We start from the raw sequence: 12,568 nt of genomic DNA on the forward strand, positions 1-12,568 counted from the left end.
TTGCAGCTACATTGAGGTGATATTATTTTGGTATAATACCTCATTATAAGGTGTCGAGTATAAGTCAAATAGGTCTCTATCTTAAGACCAAGATTCTCAAGGAGACTTAGATTCTCAGGGAAGCCAAGAAGAGGAGGAAGAAGAAGTTGTGTCAGAAAAGAGGCTAGTGGATTGGTCTCAGGAAGACTCTAGTGTCAAGGGTCATTTTCATGGTCTTGGTGTTCATCAATTGAAGATATATAAGAATAATTTCATTTGGTTTTTCCTCTGTAAGAGTGAGAGGTTTTGGTCCTACCTAACAATCCTATATATTGTGTCTCTTGTATCTCTATTTTTTCATGATATGATGATTGTCTTGATGAGAAGAACATAAAAAACATGACAAGAAAGAGAATATCATAATCAACAAGCAAATGTCTATTACAAGAAATTATCATAAGTAGACAAATCACCTAAATTATAATGCCCTAGATTCTCAACATTACGATCCATTTGGAGCAGTTAATAAGAGGATAATAGATGATCAAGAAATGAAAGAGGTGGAGGATGAATTATTTTTTCTTTGAGCCTTTGAGGATGGAGGGTTCATAAACAATGACACAAAAGATAAACTTTTCCATCTTGAAGCTAGGAAAAGGAAGTTTCTAAAGGAAAATGAGACCTTATGGAAACTAAGGAGTAGTAAATTTGGCTCGGTTGCAGATATGAAACACAATTTTCTTAAAATTTTGTAAAAGGAAGATGTCTTATGCTATCCAGAGCCTCAAAGATATAAAGGATGAAATGTGACATCTTTTAAGGATCTTTCATGGTTGGGAAATGATCATTCTCGTACCGTCTTCAAAGTTCATATTGAAAACATTCTTAAAAGAACATAAATTTGTTGTTACTTTGTTTTCGAGGAGGGTAATCTCAATCTCATTATAGAACTATCAGACTTAAAATGATAAGAGGTCTTATACAAATTCCAAAAATAAAAGAGACCTCGCTTGAATTGGTGGACTGTTGGGTTTTTTTTTTTGGAATTTTATGATTTCTTTGTGAATGACCTTCTTCGTGTAGTGGAGGAGTCTACAAGGATAAGGAGTATTTTAACATATTTCAATATAAAATTTATATCCCTAATTCCAAAAGTAGCCAATCCTACGTCCTTTAATGGTTTTTAACTGATTTCACTCTTCAAATGCATCTAAAAGATTCTAGTCAAGTAATTTCCAGCTGAATTAATATTATCCCATCCAAATATATTTCCAAAGACTATCTTAGCTTTTTGGAAGGGTGACAAATCCATGAGACATTGGTTTTGTGTAGGAATGACTCCACAACCTAAAATCACATAAAATTAAAGGAGCAGTTCTAAATATATACCCCTCCAAAGCTTGTGATAGCATTAGGTGGCTTTATATCCACCTACTTCTAACCCATATAGGTTTTGAAGTGCATTTTACAACTCATATTATCATCTACGTCACATTGGTATATCTTATGGTCTTGATTAACAGACTGATGTCCTCATTTTTCCATGTTGAGAAGGGTCTAAGAGAAGGGTACCCACTTTTTCCACTCATATTATTATTAGTGGTTGAAGGCCTAGCTAGCTCATTGACTAATGCAAAATGAAGGGGCTTACTCATTGGTGTAGGGATGGTAGAAAATTTGATTATTACCTTCTTGGTATTTACATTAGGGTAATTTTAATGTAAAAAATGGGTCTCAAGAATGTACTAAGAAATTTAACTTTAAAAGAACCAATATAACTCAAGATAATGATGCCATCCCCAAGGGTGGATATTTTGGAGTGAAAAATAAGAAAACTACATTTTTAATTGCATATTTGCCTTATCCCCTTGTTGTTGAAGTTAGTGATAGCATTGGAAGGTACTCTATATAGGGTTGGTGTCTTAGCATGTAGAAGACATTATTTTCCTGTTCTACATTCTTACTTGGTGGACTAAGTGATTTATATCTTGCTTCCTAATTCTAACATAGGAAAAGTACAACAATTAAGTTAATTAATTACTATGGGTTACTAAGTTATTTTTGAAGGATTAACAATTTAACTATTAAGTGACCTAGAAATAATCTCGATCATTTATCTCTAATTTGGTTATAGAAGGGATATTAGGGCTATGGATTTGGACTTAATTAAGATTATAAAGGGAGCTTATTGTTTAAAATGTAGCAACAAAATCTCACTTTGACTTATGCATTGGACAAACTAGAGAAAAATCGAATTTCTATTTTAGCAGAAATCTTGGAGGTAGTTAACTAAGCTAAAATTGAACTTTTCACTCAATTAACTTAGTTAATTAGAGTTGGTGAAGCTTAATTTTATTTTAGTATGTTTTATTTCTAATTTGTAGCAATCTATATTAGTTTAATTTGAGTTACTGTCAGTTTAACTAGTTCTAACTATCAGAAGGACTAGTGGAGGTGAAGTTGTGGAAGTGGAACTTCAACCACATTTAGTGATGAACAATTTAACTAATAAATCAACCCAAAATAATTGTTCCATGCAAAGAATTCAAGTATCGTAATTGATATGGATATTCCAAGGAAATGTACTATTAGTTTTAGCATATTCCAATGTGTAACACCCCTCCATTGTATGTAACAATCTGTTAACCTAAGCTAAGAAAGGCTAGGTTGAAGGTGTGATAATGAAAGTAAATACTCTATTATTAAATAAATAAATATAAATTAATCACTTGGAAAATGAGACACCAAGAGATGAGATTCTTGTAAAGTAAAATTCCATTGTTGAAAGGGAATGGATAATTCTTTCATGATAAGGCTTCTAGATTAAATTCTAGATAAGATTGATGGATTGGGAGATAAATATATATTAGGTTTCTTAGCTAGAAAAGGATGCTAAGTTTAACATAAAAGCCTTGCAGGAGATAAAGGTAAGGTTTTATCGGAAAATCCTCGCAGAAGAGAGAGTCGAGCAAGATAAATGTAAAAGCTTTGTAGGAGAGAAAGGAAACATTTTATGGGAAAATTCTCGCAGGAGGAAAGGCGAGATTTTCCATGAAAATACTAGGCAAATGGATAAAAATATCCACCTAAAAGCAGGATGCAACTAAAGGAAACCATATCATGAAAGAGAGTATTAAATACCTATTGAAGGGATCACAAGAGGCAGTTGATCCATGACAAAATGTTCGGCTCAAGAGTCAACTAAAGGAAGTTAGTTCTAGGTTGGGTGTAGGTGCTCGATTTTCCAAGTGACATTATTTCAATTTCTCTTGTGAGATTCCATTGCATGGAATGTACTGTATGTTGCTCCTTACCTTGTATATATTGTTGAATTCTCTCAGCATATGTGTATAGTTGCATGTGTGATATTTATGTAGGAGGATGATTGAATAATCATGCATGAGACATGTAATGAACCTCCTTGCCTACCCAAAAATTTCACCCTTAGGCTCCATTAAATTAAGGATTTCTTCATTTATAGTTAAATTTTTACCCCTCCTTGCAGATCTTGTCTTCTAAAATTACCTCAGCCATATTATTATTAGGCCATAGTAAAAATTTCCCCTTAATTGTTTTATTGGTTTTATTATATGGAGCCTTAGATTCATTAACAAGTCTATGGTATATGATCAACCGTTAAAAACTAATCATGGCATGCGTCCTATGAAACCCTTGGGTTAATCCCTACAAGTATTAATGGACATTAATTCAAGTTTAATTAATATGGTTTTGTATCATGATCATAGTCCTCTACACATAGTCAATATGTTATTGACCAACCCTTCATTCACATGCATAACTATCTGGACTAGTCTGAAGGTAGTCTTAGACATGCAAACACAGATAATTTGAACCATTGGCCATACACTGAGGAGAATCAAGCATTAATTCCACGATTGTTCCACATGCATAAGTATTTAATTTATGACATATAATAGGTATACTATATTTCTTATTTAAAGGTAAGATGTAGATTTCATAGCTATCTCACCTATTCATATATGATCTCCTCTTAAACCCCATTAGTGTATTACAACCACATATTATGCTTTCAATATTAACTTTGTTCTTAGAGATATAAGGAGTCACAATTATAATACATTATCATAAAAATAATTAACACGGTAATCTACTTAAGTATAATTGGCACATGCAATTTGTAATAGATAGCTCATGGGTACAAGTATTGTCACCCACTTTATACACTTCTATTTCTAACTTGACACTCGAATGCAACATGCATAATGAAAACCATTATCTCCATAATAAAGGTAACCTTGAGATAAAGGATTAAACAATTTCAAAGTAAGGATTAAGATAAACATATTTCATACAAGTGACTCAGATTGTAATGAAGGAAAACACCAGAAATTTAGTCATAAACATCTCATTCAATTCATTCATTCATGGCAAGAAAAACTTAAATCTTCTCATAGACAAACATGATCTATAATAGAGAGAGAGAGTAAGAATCATCCTACAAACATCCCATGCATCTAATGCCAACTAAAACCTCACTTGGAGGGAGAAGCACCACCACCAAGCCATGAATAACCTCTGATTTCCCCCCGAGCTAAACATCTTGCCAAGGATCAACTGTCCTCAATTGATGGATGCAATTGGTATTTAATACCCCCTTTCATGATTTATTTACCATTAGCGGCATCTCGCTTTATGGATTTTTTCATTTGCCTAGGTCTTATCCAGAAAATCTTGTCTTTATCTCCCACGACGTATTTTCACAGAAAAAGCTTGCCTTTATCTCCCGCAAAGATTTTATGAGATAAGATTACAGACGCTCAATAATATATTCTATTCACATGAATAAGGGAATTGCACACATATTTATACAATCAATAGTCTCAATATAGGAATGCTATCTTAGACGTACTGTAGTGTGGTTGAGAGATTCTCTCAGCCACACACTAAACTAGGAGAAACTAAATCCCTATTATGGAGGAACAAACTACTCAAATGGAGAATTACAACCATAGACTAGTAGGAATTAATTATTTCCAACTCCCCCCCTTAATGACTACTTGTCATGATAGTCAAATCCACCACCATCAGGCGAATTACATGTACAAAACCTCCAAAAACACAATCTGCCGCCCTCGAACAGATCCTCAACTTCTCTGATCCCGCGGATCCCCTTGAAGGTGAATTGGCGCGATCCTGAACGAAAAAAAGCCGCGCCCATTGGCGCGATTAATGGCCTAACAGACGCACTAGTTGGCCTTCCTGGCGCTGCTGTCAGTGCGAAAAACGTGCCAATCCCCTTCTACTTAGAAAAAATCATCTTAGTCTGAGCTAGGTGTTCTGTAGTCCACCTGCTCAATTGAGCACAAAGATCTCGTGTACACACAGCCACAAAGGCAAGTTTGTCAAACAACGCATTGACATCCACGATTCCAGCCACAAAGGCACCTCAAGCCACATAGGCGATTCAGCCACAAAGGCAAGCTGGCCACAAAGGCACTTCAGTCACAAAGGCTATATAGATGGTTTCTGGCTCACCACCAACCCTCACTTTCAAGTGATAAAAGATGGTTTCAGGCTGACCATAAACCATTACAAAGTGGTTTTAAGATCACCACGAACTTTCAGATTCCTTTAAAAATCTTACATTTGATTCCACATTTTGGAGTTTCTGGGTACATACAATGACTATTACAATAACATGCTATGGAGTCTATTCCACAAGCCACACTAACTCAAACAAAAATGTACTATGTTTCCCACTATAACCGTTGTTGCTGCTACTTTATCTCATCTATTCATTGTTCACATCTTGGGCATCTTTGTCAAATAAATTCTTGGAACTTCCATGAACCTGTCATTTGTTAGAATAGCCAATTCTAACACAATAAATTCATATTCAAGTGGCTAATCTCAATATGTATATCAATTTAAATTCTAAAAAAATACTTCACCCAAAAAAAACATTTACCCAAATATGCACAAACAACAATGCTTTTTCCTTCAAATCTACCACAAAGTTGTTCTCTTCTTTAAATAAAGAATGCAACTACTACTAGGTTTCTTTCCTCAGCAACAGAAACGCTATCGCGGTACGATTTCCCATCAATTGATTTGCGCTGGCTACCTCAGAATTGATTGCTCAAACTCCTTACAACATGCTATCAGTTCGTGCAGGCAACCTCCTGAAGAAATTAAGAGGAACAGAAGGAAGTTTGTATCGGGTGGCGCAGCATATAAAATCCTGATATAACCCGACATTACTCGGAAAGGAGTGACATATAGAATTATGGCTGCAAACAAACAAAAGGTGACAAATATGGTTGTGGCATGGGGATCTCTCCAGCTCAAGAGAGACTGAAATCTTTCACACTGTGTTGCCAAGTTTCTGACCACAGTCTGTATTCTGCCCGCAACACTCCTCAACCATCTCAGAACTTCTTGAAGTTGGGAAAGTGTCGAATTCCTCGTCGAGTTCATCAGGGCAGAAGCAACAATTAGAGATCTGTTGTGCCAACCAAGTGTTAGACACCCATTATTCTCCTCAACCCTATATCCTTTTCCACCTTAGAAGAGACTGAGCAACATGCTGGCCTGCTTGAAAGCACTGGATCCCAAAGGAATAGGCCAGAAGCCAGTGTTTCTCAAGCGAACGCTCCAATTCAAGATTGGTTCGTGCCTTTCCACCCGTTACGATCGCTTACAATGTTTCAAATTTATCGACGCAGATAGACTTCCGACATCACCAGCTCTTCGCTCTGGGCCTACAACCCGCGCACCTCCAGGGAATCAAAAACTGTGGAATAATAGTGCAGTGCCTCTGTGAATCGATCCAAGAAAACAGGGCAGTTGTGGTCGGCCTCCTGTTGAACCACTGTCAAGATCTTGGGCTTCAGGCTCCAGATGGAAGAGAGTACTTGATCGATGGCACTGGGTCGTTCGGGGATGGGGTCCTCCAGGAGACGATGGAACTCAAGGATAGAATTCACTGCAACAGCCTCGAGCTCAGGCCGGGCGCCGAGCATCCATGTTTTGATGTCGGTGAGGCTTGTGGAAACATAGCCACGGAAGGAGAATTTTACATTGATGGACTCTGCAAATTGGTGGAGCCTCATGCCGACCTCCTGTAAGGCATCGGTTCCGTCGGGTTGGGGTGGGCCGATTCCGGTTAGCCTGAAAGCCGGTGGCCCGCCAGGGCAAAGAGCCAGTGCCTGTATCAAGGCAGGCCATTTTATCCCCTGCTTTAGATTGAAGTCTATGACATGAACCTGTTGGTGCCCAGTGAAGGCATCCAGAATGGCTTGGTTGGCTATGAAGTGCACGAATTTGAGATAAGGGCAGGTTTGGTAGAAATGAAATTACAGAAAACCAAATTCTCACTTCTTTCACCATTTCCCACGCGATGGCCAAATTACCGCGCTGCACCGCTTCTGTGCAGGCCATCAGCGTGTGCACGAGACGGACTCCGGATTCATGCGGGTCTGCCCCCATTACTACCACGGTTCACTCCGAAAGCTGCGGGTCGCAGACACAATAACGCTTTTGCTCTCTTCCTATAACATCCTCTTCCAGATGGTCTAGCCTGGATTGGACTTCAAGTGAGCAACTGGATTATCAAACCCATTCCTGTCGCCCACATCAGAAGCCATAGCAAGCAGTACCCTGCAACCGCCCCTGCCTGCAAATCCCCGTCAAGATTCCCTCGATCAAGAAATGCAATGCTCATGTGAAATCCAGGCCCCGTAAACAGCCACAGCTTCCGCCATGAAAACGGAGGAACGTAACCCTTGTCTTCTCCGTCCAAATCGTCTATATTAATAGCAATTTTCTCACTGCTCTCATAAGCTCGTTCCTCTCCATCGATTTCTAGCCGCTGACCTATTGTCTTCTTCGACTCATCCAGTAACAGCAGCGAGATGCCATCACTCGAAACATAAAAGGTCCTATGCACACGGCGGTCAAAGGAGGTCTCAATAGCCTGCTCCCTCAGATCCAGAACCCTGCCATGGTACAGACCCAGGTTCGTTTCCCAGCTGGTACACCAGCATTTGAATTCTTGCACCTCCTAACTGTGACCTCCTCGAGGCATACGAATCAAGATAAGCACCACTCTGGCAGATCGCTCATTACCCACACAACTTTCGATGGACAAACAAATAATGAAATTATACACTCAATTATTTTCCCTCAGCCCAGGAGGGGCCAAGCCCAGGAGGGGCCAGGCCCTCACAAGACTCTGAAGCTCTGATACCAAGGTAAAATTACAGACGCTCAATAATATATTCTATTCACATGAATAAGGGAATTACACACATATTTGTACAATCAATAGTCTCAAGATAGGAATTCTATCTTAGACGTACTGTAGTGTGGTTGAGAGATTCTCTCAACCACACACTAAACTAGGAGAAACTAAATCCCTATTATGTAGGAACAAACTCCTCAAATGGAGAATTACAACCATAGACAAGTAGGAATTAATTATTTCCAACTTTATGTTCGATGGATCTTTATCTCCCATCCATCTGATGGATATCCAATCCATCCAAGCTTATCTAGAATTACATCTAGTAGCTTTCTCATAAAAGATTCATCTCTATCCCATTCCTTGTGGGATTTGGCAAGCATCTCCTCTCTCTTGGTGCTCCACCCTCCAAGTGATTTATTTTATTAATTTATTTAATAATACATTTTCTTTTCATATTACATATCACCTATCTTTCCTCACTTTAGGTGCATAATAGTTTAACCCATAATGGAGGGTATGAAACCTAGCTTTCTTCACTTTAGGTGCAGAATAGATTAACCCACAATTGACGGTGTCAAACCTAGCTTTCCTCAGCTTAGGTTTACAAACATTTAACACACAGGGGAGGATATCACAACTAGATTTAAAATAGATTAGGTTTACAATAATGTAGTACACAAGGAAGGCGTGTTACATACTCCCCCCCTTAAATTTTAAACTGTCCTTGATCTATCATTGCATCATGTCCTCATTCACAGGTAACTGGTTTCTGAATCCACAACTCTAATGGCTCTGCCATCTGATGCAAAAAAAAACTCTTTGATTCTCCAACTAGCATCTTCCTCTGCATAGAAGTGCCCTGATACAATGTCGTTAAGGTCTCCTTAATTTCCCTTGTCATGTTCTTCTCGGCAATATGTTGTACTACATGATCCTTGACCCCATCAAGGATTATGTAAATTTTCCTTAGCCATTGAACCCTCATACCTTTCATTATTAGTTGGGTTGACTGAGATAGCCACAGTTCTCAAAGCGAAGCCCTTCATGCAATGTCTATCCAGAACATACATGATCTTGGCCTTCCAGATGACAACGTTGAAAGCCCCGTCCAACCTATCCTAATCCCTCAATCTATTCATTTCCATATCCACTCTTCTCCTAGACTTGCTCTAAGTCTTGACTTCCCTCCCGAAATTTCTCTCCTAGACTCCCCCTGAGTCTTGATTTCCTTGCTGGAAATATTCCCGCAAACTTTCAATGTGCTCATCTCCGATCCTCTTTGCAACTGCAACTCGGATCTAGATTTCTTGGCTAGAAATTCGACAAGGCAGTGACTCCCTCTACCTTGGCTCTGTCCCATTAGGAATTTCTCTATTTAGATAGAAATAGAACCCCACCAGCTTCTTAATCCATAACCTTCCCACACTTACCTGTGCCCCAACAACTGAAGAAACTGAGCCTTCTATCTTTGCGTAATCTCGACAAAGGCCTAAATCACTCCTTTGGACAACCGTGTCAAACCTACCTGACTGAGTAGGATGACATAGCTATTCATGAGCCTCTTCTACCTCTTTCTTCCTTTGCGTTGGCCCTCTCTCTGGGTCGAAATGATGACGCGGTCCCTTTGTGTCACTCCTTCTTTGTTGCTTTCTTCTTAGGAGCAGCTCTATCTCTTGGAACAGTTACAAATACTTCTGATTATCTTGGTGCCTTCAGTCCTCCTGTGATCTACAATTCTCAGATACCATGTTGAAATTTGTAAGTCTAACACGTCAGAAATTCCTCGTGCATTATCTGGTTTATTTCACCTAATTGTTTATTCCTTAAAAAGTTGTTTAACCATATAAATACTGAAAAGAAAAACACAAATACAGTCTCAACTCATATACAGATCATCAACTGAAATAATAGACAAACACACAATCGATACCGTTATTTTTGGACAATCATCGCTGGAAAAATCGAACTTGGGAAAATTGGCTCAATAGTTCTGAGGGTTTTGTTATTAAGTATCTTTCTTGAATACAACTAAGGTGCCAAACTAACTGACCCAGCAAAGATTTCTATCTCGCAGTAATACCTCTCTTCGAAAGCATATATTCAACAAGTCTGCCCCATGAAAGTCTCTCCAATGCTTCTGTGGGGCTCTGCGTCAGCCCTCCTGGACTTTGTGTCACTCTAAAACCCTTTGCATCAACCTTCTTCTATTTTGCGCTGGCTCTCTAGCCTTTTGCGCCACCCACGCAGGCCCTTCTAGCCTCTGCGCAGTCGCTCTTGCCCTCTTCGTGGCTCTTGCTAGCATTGCCTAACCACCTCAATCTCTTTGTTGGTCCTTCAGCACTATCTCTACCTCTCTGCTATGCACTCACTGCCCCTCATTGCAATTTAGATGACTTGTTCGAATTTTTTGAGCAAACCCTGCTCTAGAAAATCAAATCAACTAATCAATCTTGGCGAGTCTCGAACTCACTCTCAAGCCTCCTCTTATACTTTTTTTGTTGAGTCTTCAATGACCGAGATTAAATTTCTAATCAATGGCTAAGATTAGATTTGGCTTGATCCATGTCTTTTAGAACATTCTCACCAAGTCTTATATTAAAACCCATTAATATTTTTATTTTACTAAGTTTAGACTTACGAATCCTTTAGAAATATTAATTATTTTAATATCTCTCTAACTGGGTGGAATTTTCCCCAAACCATTTCTTGGTCTTGGAGATATCATGTGTTTTAGCCTCTCTACCAACTTTCATTGCTAGATCACATCCGATGCTACCCCAAATCAACAACTCCTAGATATGATCTCGATGATGATAGGAGAACCCCAACAACTAGATCTAATCTAGAAGGCAAGGTAGAGGGTGATATTCCAGTAAAGTAGGGAACTATGGTCACAAAGGTGTGTCAAGTGATATAGATCATGATATACACATGGGTCCAACGATAGTACTGGATCCAATCTTTCAAGGAACTAACTAAGGAGGATTAACTGTACCCTTAACCATACTACCCGACTACCCTATTGTACGTGTGAGTAATCTCCCCGAGTGTTGTTAACAATGTACTGTAGAAGCAAGACGACCAATGGATTCTCTAAGGTCACATCTTAGGTTATCCTAAGGGGCTTCCGATATACCCACAGGTAGTGGAAGTGCAATTCGTGCACAATTCTATCTAATGCGCTACTACTTGAAGGCTACCCACAAGGGTTACAAGGGATTCCAACAAGTGTGACTACCTCTTATAGTTCTTAGATGCCTACATCCCAAAATCTGCAGGTTTATGTGCTCAACGACAGATCTTGTGGTTTGAGGATGTTGAAACACATCTCTAGCCTATAAAAAAACTGCGAAAATTGGAGCTACAAGTGGCCCTCGAAAGTGCCCTATTAGCACTTGTTACACTCTTTACGTGTGAGAACTCTAGAATACCATAAATACGAAGAAATATATCCCAAAATATAGAATTATCACATGAAAAGAAACAAACTGCTAGATATTTTATTATTCAGAAACAAATTACAATGTTCACTTGCCTCTTTGAAGGGGCAACCTCCAACAAAGCATAGCTCAATTACAATAAGACTCCATGATATTTCCCTCCGTAACTACGATTATTTATAACTTAGTGACATCCAAAATCCTAACTAATAGTGATCCCTTGCTTAACACGGGTTAACCACTTTATTAACTATGCCATGTTTACAATTAATGGTGGTCCCTTTTCTATAATGCGGGTCAACAACTTGCAATTATTAATGTGGGCTTTATTGACTCTTTAACTAACTATGACTCTAACTGAGCCCCTTGGGCTTATTACATAAATAAAGAGGTTAAGGTTGGACCCTAACAAGAAAACTAATAAACTAAGACATACGAGCATGTGTAACCCAATTCGGTCTTTAAAGAAGTTAAAATGTAGTCCTGGATCTAGAACTTGTATTATAGTAAAAGGGTAACCTAAGAGGATATAATAAAATCTACAACCTTCAATCAAGAAAAGTACAACACCTTAATAACACAATTCTTTAATAACACATGACAAAGAAAGTATTTAAATTCCTCGTGCAACATATTGACAAGAGAAAATCACATCATCAACAACCATTTAACAAAAAAATTAAAAGGAAAGAATCTCGTTGAAACCCTTGGTAATTCTGTTGAGTAAGCAATACCAAGATTTTACGGCTCGACAAAACTAAGCATCACCAAGTTTATCTTCTCCATTATAACTTAACTAAAATGAAAATTGCTCCCACAATTCCAGAAAACTATATAGATAATAAGATTGGGTACAAAATACAAAAAAACTACGTAACCAATCCGAGTTCTACATAACATCATTAAATTTCTTATAGACTTT

The 12,568-nt window shown here is 38.3% G+C and overlaps 1 pseudogene; it reads right to left on the minus strand.

Annotated features, from left to right (window-relative positions):
• Window positions 1-6,081: 6,081 nt before the first annotated feature.
• LOC149144602 (DELLA protein GAI-like) lies at window positions 6,082-7,449 on the minus strand (annotated as a pseudogene).
• Between the last annotated feature and the right edge of the window lie 5,119 nt (window positions 7,450-12,568).

This window comes from Pinus tabuliformis, chromosome X (genome assembly GCF_031772625.1).
Source record: "Pinus tabuliformis cultivar Carrire ecotype Pingquan chromosome X, CPIR1, whole genome shotgun sequence".
Taxonomy (NCBI): domain Eukaryota; kingdom Viridiplantae; phylum Streptophyta; class Pinopsida; order Pinales; family Pinaceae; genus Pinus; species Pinus tabuliformis.